The sequence below is a fragment of the Pezoporus flaviventris genome, unplaced genomic scaffold (assembly GCF_033815535.1).
Source record: "Pezoporus flaviventris isolate CSIRO_AGI_PZ_B2104156 unplaced genomic scaffold, CSIRO_AGI_Pfla_v1 ptg000010l, whole genome shotgun sequence".
Classification (NCBI taxonomy): Eukaryota; Metazoa; Chordata; class Aves; order Psittaciformes; family Psittacidae; genus Pezoporus; species Pezoporus flaviventris.
In genome coordinates this window covers 783,375-802,039 of record NW_026892558.1, presented here as the reverse complement: position 1 = coordinate 802,039, position 18,665 = coordinate 783,375, and the positions used below count along the sequence as shown (strand labels likewise).

At 43.8% G+C, this 18,665-nt stretch overlaps 1 long non-coding RNA gene across 1 annotated transcript in view; it reads left to right on the top strand.

Moving 5' to 3' along the window:
• Positions 1–17,641, top strand: part of LOC133267837 (uncharacterized) — a 97,551-nt gene extending 79,910 nt beyond the window's left edge. Inside the window, exon 4 of the long non-coding RNA XR_009742888.1 lies at positions 17,520–17,641. This is a non-coding gene — a long non-coding RNA (uncharacterized LOC133267837). The remainder of the gene's footprint in view (positions 1–17,519) is intronic.
• Positions 17,642–18,665: the final 1,024 nt, after the last annotated feature.

Here is an 18,665-nt window from a genome sequence, read left to right as displayed (position 1 = left end):
ATTTCTGGCTGAGTTGACAAATTTATTGTGTGAGTGGGAGAGTGGGCATCCCTCGGAGAGCCCAAATGTTTTCTCTCCTCCACCTTTAAGCACCAGAGGTGTTAGCAAAAAGCATTTGGGGAAGCTCTGAGGACAAGGACCTTTTTGCTCTCCTCTGTGACCATCTACGTAAAGGAACACCACAGAGCTGGGAACTGATATGAAAACACAACCTGCTCATCAATTTTACTGTGTTTTCTTGCTCTTGAATTATGCAGTTGCATAATTTTCTCAGTCTGCGTTTTACATGGCAGGTCTTTTGAACCTAAGTATTATGTGTGAGCAAGGACCTAAGGCCCCACACGTGCAAGTAGGCTGTGCATGGCTTTTCTTGCAATGTAGAGTTTCAAAATTGTTACTGACTCAACTAGATTAAATCCAAAAGTAATGGCTTATTGGGTAAACATAAAGAGCACGAGACCCAGAGCAATTGAAGAGTAATTCCAATAGGAACAAACAGCAGCATACAAGGCAAAGGTGGAGCAGATAGAGGTATTTGTGTGCTCAGTTTGCACTTCAGCTTGACTCAGTGGTAGTCAAGTTTGTATTTCTCATGTGCATATTTGCCCTAGGAACTCATAACATTGGTTTGTACCCTGATACTGCTTCTGGGTGAAAACCACCGCTTTGTGACTGACATGACTTGGGGTTCCTGGTCTAATCCTTGGACAATAAGCTCAATTCTGTGGCAGAGGAACTTCATGGGCAGTGGGGCCAGTCTGCAGAGGGAGATGGCTGGAGCTGAGGACTCGATCTCTGTACTGCACGTTCATAGAATCATGGAATCAACCAGGTTGGAAAAGACCACCAAGATCATGAAGTCCAACTGATTCCTTGTGCTCTGGTTCTATGATTTCATTAACAATCAGAGCTAATTCTCTGCTCTATTTTAACCAAAAGGAATCTAATTTTTGTGCCCAGTGAGCACTTGGCAATGACAACCAAAGCTTGGTTGTGTTTACAGCCAGAGAACACCTTCTTGCCTGAACTAAACTTCTGTTGTAATCTCCTGCAGGTACCACTGTGGCAGACTGGTCCTGGAGTGGTGTCTCTGCTTATTCCAGCATGGCAGGATGCTTAGAAAACCTCCAGCCTGAAGCACCCATCTGCTCCCATGCACTACCTCCTCAGGGAGCCTAAACCTTCTCATAAGGCCACCAAGAAGAAAAGGTTTTCCAAGGATTAGTCTTGTGCTTTGTTGTCTTTAGCCACTGCTGATGACTCCTGAATACTGTTGATGCTGAACATAGATCTGGTATGGCTGGACCTCACTCTGAGACCATGCAGGGACTTCTCTGTCACCCATTGCTTGAGTTGCTCAGTTTTTTTCAGACAGCATTTTCACTTTGATGCAAAAAGAGGTCTTTTCAGTCGCAGCAGCAAGGGATTCCAACCCTTCTCTGTTGACTTGTCAGACAAGATGGGGAGTGATGTCTGTAGTCTGCACCCAGACAACAGGTAATTCTCCCAGACATAAAATAACTAGTGACAATTCAGCTTGTGAAGTGGTGCCCAGTGCCATAGATCCCTCTCTACAGCCTTGAATAAAGCTGCAGGGTGTGTCTATAGATAGCAAGTGGGTGAATGTTGTTAGCATTAAATTTTCTTCCATTATGGACTGAGGAAATAAACTTGGTCCAATACTTGCAAGAGCAGAATGACAAATTGCAGTTTGATTAATGAAGGCTTGTGATTATGCCTCATCTCTTCTGTAGGTAATTTTGGACCCTGAACCATGCTGCATTGTGTATTTAAAGCAGCAGAGATCACACCTTGCTTTGAGAAGGGGAGAGTAGAGTTGGACATGTACATAACCAGCAGTGATTAGTCCCTGCTGTTCATTATCAGTGCTGTGCTCCCCGTGCAGCTTTGGAGGCAGAATACGAAGTTGTTTGGAGGCATGATCCAGAAATCCGGACTCACTTCCCTCCTGGATCATCCTCACCCATGTTTGCTGTTAGAATTGTGTCACATGCTGAAGCGATCTCGCAGCAAATGTTGAAGTGAGGCTGCTTTTTCTAGAAAACATTGCTGTTGGCACTATTCTCATGTGTTTGCGGGCATCTTGCGAGCAGGGGGGAGCTTCCTCTGCCAGATGTCCCTGTGAGCCAGGCTCAGCACCTGCGTGGCTGCAGGCGTTGCTTGGCTGAGGTACCTTCTTTGTGCTCCTTCCAGTGCCTTGCGTCTGAATGTCACAAAGTATTCCACACGATAGTGACTACTGGAGCTTTATCGGTAGTGCAGTGAGGTAGCTGCTCTGGTTAAATGTTCTGCTGGTGGGTGAAATGCAGAAGTGCTGCTCCAGGCAAGGCCTGAGCAACTAAAAACGAGATGAGTTGCTGAGCCTTCTGAAGCCTGGAGGAAAATAAACCCTCTCTTCATCTCTCAGGAAGAGAAGGTGAAGAGGCTGGTGGCTCGGAGCATGAGTAATCTTAAGGGCAGCAGAAATGAGGTTATTAAAGTAATATTCAAATGAATCTCAAATAGTTTCACTTTCGGGGCTGTGACCTGAAGTCACACAAGTTTTGACTTGGTTATTATAGCTAGGTCTGTTAGCAGTGTGAGGGGAGGGCAGAGCATGGTTATAATGGAAATTACGGAAACACAGAGGTGAGGATTAATAGATGGATTTTAAAAATAATTTTAGCCTTAATTAACTGGGGTAAGAGCACAGGGTGCAGGGGGAAGCCTGAAGTAATGCACACCAGTAGAACTTTTTGTTACACTTGTGTTCTGGCCACATGTCTTTTTCTTCCTCTAGCCAGGGGCTGTGTCTCTCCAAGGTCTTCCTTTGCAAGCTGGTCTGTACTGCTCCTTCCTCATTAGTAATTTTAAAAGGTGCACCTTCCAAATGTCTTTTCTTCTCCTTCCTTCCCTCCTCCTGCTCTGTACTGCTCATTATGGAGGTGACAAATGAACTAGAGGTGACTGAGCCACGGACCTTCAATTGTTCATTGACCTACACTGTCTTTCCTCTGAACAGATCCTAAAATTACAAATTACACATCTGCTATGATGCCATTTAGTTTAAGCGGTATGTTCATTTTATGGAAAGAAGGTTACTGAACTCTTGACACTCTAGTGTCAAAAACCTACATGCTCCTGACACCCAAATGACTTTGCATGGTGGAAAGAATAATCCACCATTACTATGCTGCTAACATTTATTGTTGCTGCGACTTTGCATAGCTCCTGGAACTCCGGAGTTAAAAATGATGAAGTGGTGATGGTTATGGTTTTAATGCTTGCTTCTTTGTAAATTGCTATCTGAAGTGTCAGTGAAACAAATGATTTGTAAGCATGATGGTGCACTTTGCCAGCTGAGCATCTCATTAGCACAGTGGACTGAAAACTGCTTTATCACTTGCTATGGTTTATAAGTGCATCCTAATAGCTTCCTCCTCTCGGGGAGGTAATGTTTTGTTTTGTAAATGTGAGCCTATTATATATTCATGTTAATCAGCAAAATCAGTATTCCCTCTTGTGAAAATACCTGATGGAGAAAATCCTTGCAGGTTCCCCTGCATTATGGCCCCTTTCTCGTTGCCACTAGAGAGCAGTCAGATGTGCTTTGCATACATCGCTTTCCTGTAACTCTGCAGCTTGGTGAGGGAAGAACTTCTTAAAGGCCAACTCTCTACTATCTCAGGCAGTCACGTCCTCTAAATCCTTGCCTTCCCCTTGACTTGCTCACCCTCCTCTCCATTACCTTTGGCTGTTCCAAGAAGCTCATGTGCTTGGCTGGGCCATAGCTGTTTTTGTGCCAGCCTTGCGCTGTAGCTCCAGAGGTTATCTCCTGCTCAGTGCTGTCCCTGGAAGCCAAAAAAGACGCAGGTTTGGAGGCTGGTGTGTGTCTTGACTCTTGGTTGTCTCATTTCAGCAAGCAGAAATAAGTTCATGTACTGGGAGTAATGCGAGTCCCTTCAATGAATCTTGGTTCATTGGCAATTTTTACATGTGTTATTTTAACTGCTGTAAGCTCTCTAATGAGTTTTCTCGAAAAAGGATCTATTTATCTGTGTGTATATGTACACTTCTTTGTACTTTCCTTCTTCAGGCAGAAAATTACAGTTGCAAGCACTGACTTTTTTTTCCCCACTCTGCTTTTTTTTTTTTGCCTAATTATAGGATGAAGAAGTGAAATACAGTAAATAAGAAGCCTTTGTGTGTTTTACAAGTGGCATAAATTGAAATGAAGAAAAGTGTGGCTGTACTTTAAACCCTTAAATTGGGTTTACCTGGGCTAAATTCCAGGAATAATCGGTGTTTGTAAGCGAGGTACCATCACTGCAGCCTGCCAGTTCCATTGTACTGTTGCTGCATACAAGGCTTCTGCTAATGGCTTCATAAATTCTTCTCATTTTAATATTTGTGATAATCAGTGTCATGTCATAAAGGTCTACGGACAACATTTCTAAACTCAGCAGCTTACCTTCAGGTCTCTCAGTCGATACTTCAATGGACTGTTTATGTTAATAGGCAAAGTAAAATCTTGACTTTATACTTAAAGTTAAGAAATAAGACAGATACCTTAGATATAATAGTCACATTCAGTAATGCTTAAAACTCTCAGGGGCCTTGTATAAATGACATTTTTTCAGGCTTTTATATCAGTGCACTTTGGAAAAGAGCAGACTGAAGCGCAATGCCACCCGATGCACAAGGCACTGAAGCACAATATGAACATTTGGATGAGCTCAATGGTTGCCTTGTAATTGAATGCAGTGAAGTTTGGGGTACTCTAAGCCTTTAAATATCAATCTGCTCTACAGATGACCTATCCACAGGCTTGGAAGTATAGATTGAAACATCCAAACCTCCAAGGCTTGGATCCAAAAGCTCTGTGTTCCTACTGCTGAATAACAGTCAACATATGCAGGTAGGGAATGTTTGTTTGTGTGTCCTTTCTTCCTATGTTAAACGCAGGAGATGATAAAATGATGTATGAAAATATAATGACTAAAACAGTTCACATTTTTTACCATCTATCACCCAAAGCGCCTCTTTTTGACAGCCAGAATTTGCTCTTGGATTAAAGTGTAACATCCGAAACACAGTCAATGGAAGCTGGACACACACATCTGAGGACAGAAGCTGGCCCTACAAGCTCTACATATGGTACCACTGAAAAGCTGCCAGGCACCTTCAGGATGCAGGACAGAAGGCAGATGGGTTAACAGTGCACAGCAGGCTGCCCTGCAGCATGAGGAGAGAAAATGTTGGCTGAAGACCTTGAAGCAAAACCAACAGCAGTACTGCAAGAAGGAGCAGGAGTTTGGATTCACAAATGGTAGGGGACAGTGAGATGTCCTCAGAGGAATAAGTAATCCCCAAATCTGTCTTGAGCATAACGAGGTTTAACCCTTCATGGTGTTTTTCCCAGCTATTTCAGGCAGCTTCACCTAAGAGTACCCAGGCTGTGCCATTGCACCAGCCAGCACCGCGAGATCCAGTGTTGAGGCTGCTTGGCAAAGCTTAACCCAGTCTGAAGGTGCTGTGTGTTCAGGGCCTCAAGTGCTGCACAGCCACATGAGGGACCTCAGGGAGAGCTTCCCCTACTTTTGGAGAAGATGTTAACTCTTCTCCACTGAATGATTGAATTTATGATAAGTAATAATCAAGCTGAGAGTGCGAATGAAACCAAGGAGTAGGTGTTGGTTTGGCGCATCCTTGATGCTCTCAGTGAGAAACATGAGAACACATGGGCTCTGCAGATAAAACTCTGCTAGTGGTGAGATTTTAGGAAGCTAGGCTCTTTGGAAACTCTAGCTGATGAGGTACCCTTCACAAGTGATTGGGAAAGTGCTTTGGATGCTGAGTTTTGGATGTTTCCTGCGTCATAGCCTCATCTATTAAGTCACCATCTTCAGTGTCAAGAAATTCAGAGGGGTGGAAGTGCATGAACATTTTTCACTTCTGCTGACATGACTGAAAACATGACTGCAAAAGTTCTGAAAACATGACTGCGAAACCCCAGCATGGAAGTTATATATACTTTAATATAAAATACTGAGCAACTGCTTGTTTCTCCCTGATTGTATGGTTTCGATTGGGCTCCCAGGAAAAGCTTGATCTTTTTTGAAAGGTAGAAAAGGAATCTCTCACCAATACAACTAAAAGTAGCTGTGAAGGACTCAGGCCAAGGAAAAGGATTTGGATTTCCCTGGATTTGTCCTTTTCAGCTGAGGAGGAAGGGAAAATTTCAGGTCAGAGCAAAAGCTTACATTTTTCTATTTTAAAAGCACAATATGCAACAAGTGTCCTGCCAAATTCAACACACTCAGTCAAGGTTTTAGATAAGCAGGACATGATAGTTTTGTATGTGCATTTTCTGGACAGGTCTTCTACTTCAGCAGAGCTGTGGTTGGTGGAAGGTACAGCAGGTTTGGAAGAAGAGAATGAAGACAATGTGGCTGTAGGAAAGACCTGATTTAGAACAGTCTGGCCCCAGCCTGAACTAAATCCAAGTTGTCAGGTAGCAGCTGGTAGGAATTAGAGTTGAACCACATACTGGTGCGATTTCTTCTTCTTTCTCAAAGGGCCAGGAAAGAGAAAGCAGGTTACTGAGGGCTCTGTGCTCCTCAGCAGAAATCCTGGTCTTAAGGAAGGTTTGTAGCTGGCATTGTGTGACCTGCCTGCTCCTGCTGATTTTTTTTCCTTACCCTTGGTCATGTCTATTTAGCTTTTGATCAGTATGTGTCAGGGATTGTCTGTGTAATAGGGGTTTGCTTTTCTGCTGAGGACATCAGTAATATAATAACTTATTTTCTGAGCAGATGTGTGCATGGGAGAGGTTTCTGTTTTTTTTCAATAGCTCTGTGTCTCCTGGATAGGATTTTCTACTGACTATTAACCTCTGACTGAGGCTTTTCTTGCTTTAATGTGGGCTATTTATAATATTTCTCTATTCTGTCAAATGTAGTTCCAGGGAACTGACATCTTAAAAAAAAAAAAAAAAGAAGAAGAAAATAGAGAGAAAAAAGACAGAATGACCAGTGGATGGATTGTGTGCCATTAGTCCTTTCTTCTTTAAGAATCCATATTAAAAACCTACAAAAGGATGAAATAATCTTCAGCTGAACATTTTCCACCAAGTTTTTGGAAAACACTTGAAAGTGAAGGCCATCACCAGCTGTCCGGGTTTTTGCACAGCTTTTTGGTGTGTGCCTGCTGCACTTTCCTGACGTTTGCCACAGCTTCATCTGAGCACATGCAAATTGATTAACTGAGCGTTAATCCTAATTATCTCACATGGATTTGTGAAAATACTGAAAGTTCTTTGGTTCTTTGGTAGAATGAGCAACTCTTGGAGAAAATTTGTTAGGACAAGGACTTCTCTTTTCCTCGGAAAACCTTCCCAAGCCGTATCACAAATGTGCTGGTCACTGTGGTGTTGATGCTGGTACGTCAAGGTTTGGATTGGATCCACAAAGCAGTTTCAAAAAGCTTTAGATTGACTCACGTTTGGGGTGGTAAATAACCAATTTGCCACTGTCTGTGCATTTGGGGATGTGTTCAACCACCCCTTTGCTGGCCTTTGGACAGCTCCGTGTTTAATTTATTCTGAACCCTCCTATGCCATTGTGAGGCTCAGCTGGGACATCTGTAACACCTCTGCGGTGATCACACCAGCATTTTATTCAGGGCTGTCGGTAGGAATGGCTGTCTCCTTGGGAGTAATTACAGGAGTCACGATACCTCGCTGCCGAAAAACATCCTTGCCTGTGTGGGACAGACCAGGTTTCTCTGGGTACTTTGAAGCAGAAGGTCAGCTCAAAGGGCATGGATATTTATCTCCTGCTGATTTCCACAGTCCCAGAGGACAGGGTGGTTGCTCTTTCAATAACAAGGAAACTGCATTCTCCAGGGTTTTGTGACCACTTATTTCTCCAGGTCCAGGCTACCAGAATTGCAGGTGGAACTGGAGTTTAGACCATTTACAAGCAACCACCTAGCAAGAGATTGCACAAAATGCAGAATGGACCCCAAAACCAGAGCTGAAATCAAACCAGAAGGTAACTGGATGTATTTCAGCAGACACTGTTCCAGAAGCTGGTGATCTGATCCTCAGCTGGACCAGATGTCTGTATCTGCCTGGGTGATGCCCACACATCTCTCCTGTGTCTGGTTGGGGATTCTTGGTGGTGCTGCTCTGCCTCAGGCCCCTTTTTTTTGCAGGGGTTCACCACTGGACACCAAAGACACTGTGAATCTGCTGAGCAACTTCAGATGCATGTGGCACTTTGCCTCCCTTGCAGCTCTGCTCTGTGATGAATGTGCCTCAAGAGCAGTCTGGCTTTTTGTGTATTGTAAGTTTTCTTCGCACTTGCTCGAGACCTGCACATAGATTGTGCCCCCTGCCTCCATGAATCTCAAGAAAATCCCTACTCTGAAAGTCAGATTTTGTCTATGTAATGGGTTTATAAGTGTTGGATTTGACACAGAGCTTGGAGTAGGTCAGCAGTAGCTGTGGCTGTGTCATCTACCAGGAGAGACAGAGAAGCTGGTTGATAAGAGAAGGAATAAAGTTGTTGCAGGCAAATTTGTCAGACATGGCAAAGGATTCCCACATGAAAAACATCGGCTCCAAATTCAGTAAACAGTCAGTGCAAGCAGTTACTTTCTCTGCATGGGAGGAAATCTTGAGGTCCCTCTTGAGACAGTCATGAGACCTGTCAGACCCCATGAATGAAGTTTTGGAGACTATGGGCTGGGCAGCATCCTATACAGTAGATACAGGGAATGAGAGAGGTACTGTGACAACAGTATTTTAACTCTTTGCTAAGGCAAAACCAACACCAGTGATTTGTTTGTCGGACAAAACCAAATCTCTGACAGTTGAAGTTTCAGTTTTCTCCTCAGACCTTGGACTGGCCATGGTGTCTTCCATGAAACCTCATCTCATGCACATCCTTTAAACTCTTTGTTGCTATTATGTTTTTCTGAAAAGAGATGTAATTGCATCTCTTTAGGTGTTAATTGGAATATTGTACATAAAGGTGAAGTGATCCTTGAAGGCTAATGGGAAGCTCCTATCATGTTCCTAGGGAACAGTGAGAGATGTGTGAGCCTGTAACAAGAAACCGGTTAGGTTTAATTTAAGGGTTTCAAATACCGCTGTTGCCCACGCAGATCCTATCCACTTCTTCAACAAGCTGGCAGGGGGGATTCTGTAGAGGGTTAGGATCTCTGCAACAATCTGGAGGGCAAGAGCAGCAGCCCTTGCTGCCAGCGAGGCCAGGCAGCACCTGAAATATTCATCTGGGTTATTGGAGAAATGTTGCTTCAGTATTGCTCATTTGTGTGCAGCTGGGAGTAAAGGCATTCAGGTAACTCTAGAGAGCTGGGATGGTGGTCCCTGGAGCAGAGGGAATGGACTCCCCCTGCTTTTATATATGCATCCTTATGGATGCACTATGTGGACCATGGCACTGCTGTTTCAAACATTAACCTGCTGCATCTGGGAGATTCCTTAGAACCCAAGAATGGCTTGAGTTGGAAGGGACCTTTAAGCTCATCCAGCTCCAACCCCTGCCACGGGCAGAGACCCCTTCCACTAGAGCAGCTTGCTCCAAGCCCCTGTGTTCAACCTGGCCTTGAACACTGCCAGGGATGGGGCAGCCACAGCTTCTCTGGGCACCCTGTGCCAGTGCCTCAGCACCCTCACAGGGAAGAGCTTCTGCCTAAGAGCTCATCTCAGTCTCCCCTCGGGCAGGTTAAAGCCATTCCTCTTGGCCTGGCCCTCCAGGCCCTTGTCCAAAACCCCTCTCCAGCTTTCCTGCAGCCCCTTCAGGCACTGGAGCTGCTCTCAGGTCTCCCCTTCAGGAGCCTTCTCTTCCCCAGGCTGCCCCAGCCCAGCTCTCTCAGCCTGGCTCCAGAGCAGAGCTGCTCCAGCCCTCGCAGCATCTCCATGGCCTCCTCTGGCCTCGCTCCAACAGCTCCACGTCCCTCTTGTGCTGCTGCCCCAGAGCTGGATCAGGACTGCAGGGGGTTCTCCCCAGAGCAGAGGGGCAGGATCCCCTCCCTGAGCTGCTGCTCACGCTCTGGGGGTGCAGCCCAGCACACGGTGGGGGGTTCTGGGCTCAAGTGCTCACTGAAGCTGTGTCATGGGGAGCTTCTCCTCACCCAACACCCTTCTCCTGAGGGTTTCTTTCAATCCTTTCTTGTTTTCCACTTTCTCCAAATGGTACCTTCTCCTGTTTTCCTAGATCTGGTTACGTATTTGAGCCTCTCTACTTCCTGTTTCCCAACACTTTTGGGTGCTGCATAGCTCTAGAAAGGGCGGTTGCGGGATGCCAGCATGTGCCTGAGGTGGCAGGTTTCCTCCTGCTCTAGGATCCTTTCTGACCGTGTCGCTGGTGAGCGATTAAATTACCCATTAAACACAGAACTACTTGTCAGGCAGGATTACTAGCTGAGGTGTGGATGAGCCCAGCTTTATTATTTAATGTACCATGGTGTGCAGTCACTTGCAGTCCCACTGCATTCTGGCAGGATTTAGTCCCTTGCACAGAATATAATTAGCACTTGAAAGCCCATAGGTCTCTTGCTAGTTTTACTGGTGAAAATGGAAGCCGTTCTTATGTATAAATAAGAGCAATTTGTTATCTGAAGACATTTTAGACCTCAAGGAAAATCTTTGACTGTATCGTTCTGCTCATTACAGCAGGTATTACAATACGTTCCCATGGAGAAAAAAAGGGTTGGGTGATAACATTCAAAGGAAAGTGATTGGAAAATCTACATGATTTATAAAATACCTCTTCCTAAAGTACATGAGAAGTGTAATGAAAGCTTAATAGTAATTATATGAAATCCATACAAGGGATTCATGCTGATATGGCATTTTGCAGCAAGAATGGATTCATATGATGAAAGGAGAAACAAGATAAGGGAAGGTCATTTTTAAAGACAGCATCGGGAGAACCTGAATGTTCTGGAGAGACTGGTGTTGACTGAAATAAAAGGTCAATACATGTTTTTGTCTGGAGCTGGCAAATTGCTGAGCCAGGCTGTCAGGATTGCTCCAGCTTCCCTTGTGGAGTCTTGCTGTGGGCAAGGAAAAGCAAGCAAACTTTGCAAGGAGCAGAGCTGCTGTGCAACAAGAGAGCAGTGAAGCTAAGCTGGGGTGGGTGGATGGATTTCAGATGTTCATTTCTGCAAATGGTATCATTCAGTTTTTACTGCTTGCAGTTTTGTAAAGACCCCAATATTTGTTTTTTTTTTTCTTTTCCTGCTCTTGTGTAGCTACTTCTTGTAGCTGAGCAATTAGAAAGCATCTCGGAGAGCCCATAGCATTAAAACTTTGGCTGAGGCAATTTGAGTCCATTGGTATTACAAAAACTCTCATGTTGATTTTTTAATGCAGTTTTATTTGAAAAGGTATTATAAGGCTTATGCTCATATCTCTCTTATTTTGCAATGTGCACTGAGTGACAAACTAATAACTGGTATTTCTGCCTTGGAATTGCTTCACACATATCTCTACTATACCTCTACTTCTTGCTCTGACAACAGCCCAAAAGTGTTATTTCATTTTATCAGAGCTATTTTAATCCAGAAAATAAAGCAGCACACTTCAGTGAGCACTAAATTGCAGCTGCTCTAAATTATTCAGGACATAATATTTTAAGTATTTAATTTTAATGTTATACTGTGACATCAGAAGATGTAAAGCAGTTTTTAAACACATCATTTACATTTGTATAACTTCGGAATATAGGTGGCTATCTTTTCCAGTACAAGTTTTTTAGGTCTGTGTCATGAGGGTTTGTCTTTATTTCTGTGTTAAAAAATTTCATTTTTACTGCAAGGATTAAAAAACAGCGAGTTTCAGTGAAGAATTCTAGCTAAAACAATGTCTTAGAACCAGATTATTTATAGGAATGCTGTGAAGGTCCCAGTAAGACTTTATGTAGCTCTGCGAAGGGCGATTCATCTTGCACTTTGGCAAGTTTTATGCTAGGTCAGGTGAATTACCTTTAGAAGGTACCTGTATCTGAGAGTTAGCATTACAAGGGATGAAGGTGCTCAGCTTGGGCTAAAATAACTAATTTTCATGTGCCAATTTAGGACAGATTAATCTCGTTTAAATTCCTGCAGCAGGCCTTGCTCTATCATGCCGATTCAGTGTAGCACGAGAATGGAATGGAAATCAAAACTCAAAACTTCTCATCTTCTGAGACTATTTTCAGCTAAGGCTGGAGCTGGAGCCACGTCCAGTAAAACCAGAAAGTGTATTTCCATCTCGTTCAGCCATGTGGGAAATCCAGCCTTCTCTTTCATGCACATGGAGACATGAAATGAAGGAGTTTATCTTGTGTGTGTTAGATGTGGTGTTGTGATGACGAGGTGTCAGGGTTTTCTCTGTTTCTGAAGCACAGCAACTGCTCCTTATTGCCACGCTGCAGTTTCATACGTTGGGAATTGGTGAATAAATAACTGCCAGCCAGTGAATGCTGCTCCCTTGCAGATACACATTGCTGGCACTGAAGGATTAATGGCTTGAATAACTTTTTCAAATACCATTCTGCTGAGACAGCATCAGCAGGGCTCATGGTCACTTTTTGTCACCTAATATGAGCCCTAAGAGGTTCAGAAACGACACTGCTGAAATGGAAAACCAGATTAGCTGTCCTATCTCGCCACAGAGCTGCTGTGGGCTGCGGGGGAATGGGTCCAGGCTCACTTATCTTCCTTAAGCTGCAACTAGTGCAGACCTTGTGGTCAAAATACAGCCTCTAATTTCTTTTTCTATCTTTAGTATGTATTTATTTGTATGTCTTTGAATGTTTTCCTTCATTCGGATTTCATTATGCTGACGTAATTGATACTGAGTAGAGTACATTGAGCATGACATGATTGCTGGTGCGGCATGTGATAATGTGTCGGGGAGGGATGGCTCCTGTGGCTGTGATAGCAGGCAGAGCTTTTCATCTCCGTGTCGGATTCAAATCCCTGACATGAAATGAATTAGGAGGATCAGTCTCACCTGTATCCTAGTGGACTGATGCCCCTCACAATGCACATTATTGCTCTCGTTCCCAATTTTCACCTTTGTTGCAAACAGCCCGCAGTCCAAGAGCCTGAAAAGACATGAAAACAGAAAATGAGCTTCCAGCTTTATCCTACAAGCTCAAGCCCAGGCCACTCAGGGAGTGAACAACATCAGGGAGAGAGTACAGGAAAGCTTCAATTGCTGCTGTCCTGAGTGGAAACATGCAGTAGGTAAAGTCAAAGTTTAATGCTCCAGGCACTACCAATTCAAAAATTACAACCATTGGAATTAATCACAAACTGCACCTATTTGTAGTTCTTTTGGTTTAAAATTCCCAGGGCCTCACCTTAAAAAAAATTGACCTCATCATGACCATCATAACTTCATTTAACTATTTGCAATTGCAATTTTACAATTTACATTTGGGAAAAGCAAGGCAGAGGTGACATGAGGTAGTGCTGCAAGGCAGAGGTGATGCTACATCCCTGTTGCTGAGCCCTAGCCCAATGGCTGTAGTGCAAAATGACCTGTAGTTTGCCTTTAAAGTTGCCCAAAATGAGTGTTCCGTTCTCATGAGAAGACTTGTATAACAAGAGGCTACCAGGCTCTTGCCTCCTTCATACTAAACCAGAATCTTTAATTTCAAGCTTTTTGGAAGCAGACCTGTTGCTTGACATAATATTTATGTATACCCATTATAATTGCATCTGTCACATATTACTGATACGTAAGTGCATTCAGATAATTGAAGAACTGAGGGCTGAGTTTCTCCTACTTAAAACTTTTGAGGGTACAGTACATCAGTAGACCTAGCCTTTAATTGTCAGTGCTCATGCCAGACAATGAAAGCCTGCTCTTTCTTCAGAGGCAGCTGCAAATTCATCATTTCCAAGCTATGAGTTTGCACTCCCCTGTCTTTATAATTCAGTAATCTGTTACAGTCCACAAGACTTTGATTTCTGGCTGTCAGCATGTCCTGGGTTCAGCAGTAGCAGTCAGTTTTCTCCTTCTTGGTAGCTAGTGCAGTGCAGTGTTTTGACTTTTAGCTTGGGAACAGAGCTGATAACACCGATGTTTTGGTTTGGGCAAGTACTTTGTGAGCCTCATGCTCTGCCAGGGTGGAGGGGAAGCCACGAGGAAGCAGAGACAGGACACCTGACCCAAACTGACCAAAGAGGTATTCCATAAAACAGCATGTCATGCCCAGGATGTAACTGGGAGTTAGCTGGAAGGGCTGGGAGTCTGCAGGGTTGGAGGAGGTATCCGGCAGAGCTTGGTCGGGCTGGGGGGGCGAGTTATCGGTCGGCTGATGGTGAGGTGTTGTATTCTCTTCCCTTGTTATTTCCTTTATCATTATTATTATTGGTGGTAGCAATAGTGATTTGTGTTATACCTTAGTTACTAAACTGTTCTTATCTCAACCCGTGGGAGTTGCATTCTTTTCGATTCTCCTCTCCGTCCCTCTGGGAGTAGGGGGAGGACAAGAAGGGGGGGGGGGGGGGGGGAAGTGGGTGAACAAGCTGGCTGGCTGGGTTTAAACCACGACACAGCACTATGTAAATCCCCAAGTTTCTGTGCAGATCTCTGAAGTAATGTGGATTTTTTTGCTGGGTCTACTTGAGCCATAACTGGAGCCCTGGGCAGCAATGCAGTCATGAAAAAGTGTGATTTACATGTCTGCAATGGGGAGAAGCAGAGTTATTTGAGCTGCTGTGGTTATATAGGATCCTGGAAACTAACTTCTCTCTTCTGAAAACAAAATCTAACCACAACTGATGCTCAAATCATTATAAAGGATCCAGGTCCCAGCGGCCTGAATATGAAAGTGGGATTCGGGATGCTTATTTGTTGTGTGACTCGGGCAGGTCACAGTTTCCCTGCCCCTCACTTTCCCCTTTCCTGAATCTCAGAAAATTGGAGAGGTGTTATTTGGTAAGTACTGTGAGATTGAGAGGTGGAAAACAGTAGCCTCTGATGTGCCTGAAGTTACGTATTCTAACTGCAACATTACTGTATAAAATGTATGTTTACAGAAAACGCTGATATACCTATATCAAACTCTTAAATATCTCTTTTAAATAAATTTATATGGACAATATTTACTCTTAAGCTTTCATCTTCAGAAAGCCCATTTTATTGAGAACATGCTTGTATGGTGGCAGGGGGTCTTAGTTTGGAGACAGCAGGTTTCCCTCAACAGTAAGCAAATAGCCAAAAGTTCTAATTCATAGAATCACAGACTGGTTTGTGTTGGAGAGGACCCTAAAGCTCATCCAGTTCTAACCCCCTGCTACAGGCAGGGACACCTTCCACAAGACCAGGTTGTGTAATTGTGTTGTGGAGTGGAGGTACCAAAGAAAAACCTGTTCTATACACCAAAAAGAGGGCAAGGGAAGCAGAAAATGGGAGAAAATGCACAATAAAATAGGTGTAGACTAAAGAATCATATTTTAACAAATTACTACCATAGAAAAATGTCTACAAAGAAGCAGCAACATAAGTAACATGCTAATTTCCAAAAGCGCTAGAAGACACAAATAAAACTCCATCTTTCCCAAGCAGCTGGTGCAATGAAATTGTGTATTACTGCATGTGTCTGGCAAAGGGAAATCTTGTGGGAAGAGAAGTTATTGAAAAATTACCATAAGCCATTTTTACACCTTTGGAAGCACAATGTGGAGCGTGCTCCAAGGAGCAGTTTGGGATGCAGGGAAGAGGGTGTGAGTTATTTGGAGACATGAATTCAGGCCTATGGACAGGGTGGTCACCCTTGAGGGTGGTGGAATGCAGGGATATTGGTGCCCCAGGAATTATGGACTGTATGGTGACCTCTCGTAAGTGAGCAGGTGCCTGGCTCAGCCCCTTGCCTTCTGTTTTAGCATATCCATAAACCCCCAAGCCAGGCACATACCACACCATGCGCTGTGATTAGCAGCGCAGTAGGAGAGATAAATAGCGAGCAGCACAGTAATAACAGTCCTGACAAATAAATAAAATAAAACCTGTTTGTTGTCATGAGAATTGCAGGCTCCTGGGAATTGAAATCTGTGGCTTGTGCTGAGCAAAGCCTTTGCCTTTTCATCACTGTGCCATAAGATGAAGTGTCTCTTTCCTGCTTTTAGTTTTTTAAAGTGCTGTTCTTGGACAGCATGCAATTACAGCAATTTGCATGTTGCACGACGTGGGATTGTACCTTTCCAATGCCGGTGTGTAGCAGAGTGAGGCAGGAGCTGTGAAGCCTCGGGAATCCTAGGAAGCACGTGCTGACCCCTGCAGTTGCTGTAGTGCCAAATGAGTCAGACTCACTTTTGGTCTGACTTTTCTCCAGTGCTAGGATTCCAGTAGAGACCAATGCAGAAAGCTTCTGAAAAAGACTTTTGTAATTCCCACATCACCCATCTAATTCCTCCATGCTCCTCCAGTTTCTAGTCATGCTGTGCCCTGACTGGGGCATCACTTCGCTACCTGCCACAGCAAACGGAGTTATCCCCCAGGATGTAGGTGGCAAAGGTTTAGAGCTGGAAAGGGGTAGATGGCTTTTTGCTCTACCTGTTTGTACACTCTGAACACCACATACATTCCTGTACATGAGCACTGTGGTAGCTCTGTGACCCTGAGCAACTCCTGGTATTATTAGCAGGAGTGTGTTGTCCAGCCTGAGTTACAGCTGAACCCTGAGAGCTTTTACTGCTGCACATACACTAGTGGTATTCTGTTGATCTACAAGCTGTGGTTTCTAGGTCATCGTTGACAAACTTGACTTCAAGAGGCCATTGATTTGGTTGGCAGAGAAGGTTGAAGCTGGAGGATCCCTGGGTGCAGCTCCAGGAGCTTCCTACACAGGGATGGGATTTGCCTGTGGAAGCACGAACCCTGTACTTGCTGTATCTCAATGATGGGGTTAAATGCTTATGAGACTTTATTATTGTCACAACTTTTGCTGACATCTGGCACTTAACGCAGATGCATGAAATTTTAAGTATGAGAAACATTAACAAAGCAAAATGCCTCTGCCTGTGTGTGTTTCAGAAGCCCTTATTTCACAGCTGTCCTACATCTTGCACTATATATATATATAGGTATATATATACAAATACACACACACCATTGCTGTGGTTTGTAAACTCTCTTCATGTCTGCATTCGAAAAACAACCTCTGGTCTAACTAAGGGGGAACATTTCATGATATTCCAAGCATTGACAATGACGTAAAAAGATTTCCACAGGAGAAAGGGAAATAAAAACCCACCCTTGATAACACACTGCTTAAAAAAGCTGCATGATAAATGCAGACCACAAGGACTGCTCTGTTATGAAAAGTATTGTACACTGTTGTGTATGGGTCCAAACCATTTCAGAGAAAAAAGTGTGTCAAGTGAGCTCTAAGCCTGACATTTTAATAAGGAAAATATCTCATTTTAACTGTGTCTAGATTATTTTCCCCAGAGGTGGATATTTATTTCTATTTTATTTTCTTTTTCAGATAGAGGAAACAGGAGAGCTATCGTCAGCCATAGCCAGTGTATGGGATATTTGACGACAAACTTCCACAGTATATAGCAGAAATACAGCTCAACACTGTATTAATAAATATGTACTTACTCACACATTCTCTGACAAGGTCTTCAAAAGTATGATGAAATACAGTGACAGAGTTCATATGAGTGGGAGGTTGGTGTAAACTCATGTATACAGCTGAAGAAAGATGCCTCTTTATAAGAAATGACCACACTGCACTGCTCTTGCTCCTGGTAGGACCAAGGACCTCTTTCTGGCCGGGCAGGCTTTGCTCCTTGCTCCTGTAAGCAAGCAGTGTCCCCCATGGGTTCTGCTAGTAGGGACAGGAACAACCTGTGGTGTGCCTCAGATCCCCACCACCAGCCTTCTCTGCTGGGTTTTAGACTTCATCTCAGCCTGCATTGTCCACCCTCATATTAACTCTCCTTCTCACACCTGCTCCTTCCCATTTCCCTAATTTTCCCTTGTGTATCAAGACAGCAACTCTGCCGCGTCTTTCCAAGAGCATCTCCTCACTGCTGCCCACCAGCATCTCAGGACGGGTGCTTTCAGAGCTAGTACAGTCATTTGCCTGCCCAGGGAACCTGGTTGTGTTTTCAAAGGTATGAGGAGACTTTGAAAGTCATAGAATCATAGAACCAACCAAGTTGGAAAAGACCTTCAAGATCATCCAGTCCAACTGTTCCCCAGCACTGCCAAGGCCATCTGGGTGAGGTTTCTTTATTCTCTGTATCTAGTCATGATCTCAGACTGAAAAGGGCTTTCTTGTGTATTATCTGGAATACTTCTGCTGTACATCTGTATAACCTTAAGTATCTTAATTGAAAGCTTCTCTCTTCCTGCCTACACTTCGAATTTTCCTGTTACTTGTTTTTTTGCCCAAACCCTGAAACTAGGTATGACCAAAAAGTAGTGTTGGCAAAAAAAAAAACCCAGTCAGCAGCCAACATGTGGAAGCTTGTCGCTGAATTCACTTTCAGTGCAAACTGTCATAAAAATCATGCATGGTTTGGTTGGTCATTTGGTTTTTTTAACACAGAGCATGCCTGAAGGAAGCAATGTATGTTATGCTATAGTCTCTACTTCCACTCTTGGGGGTTGTGTATTCTGT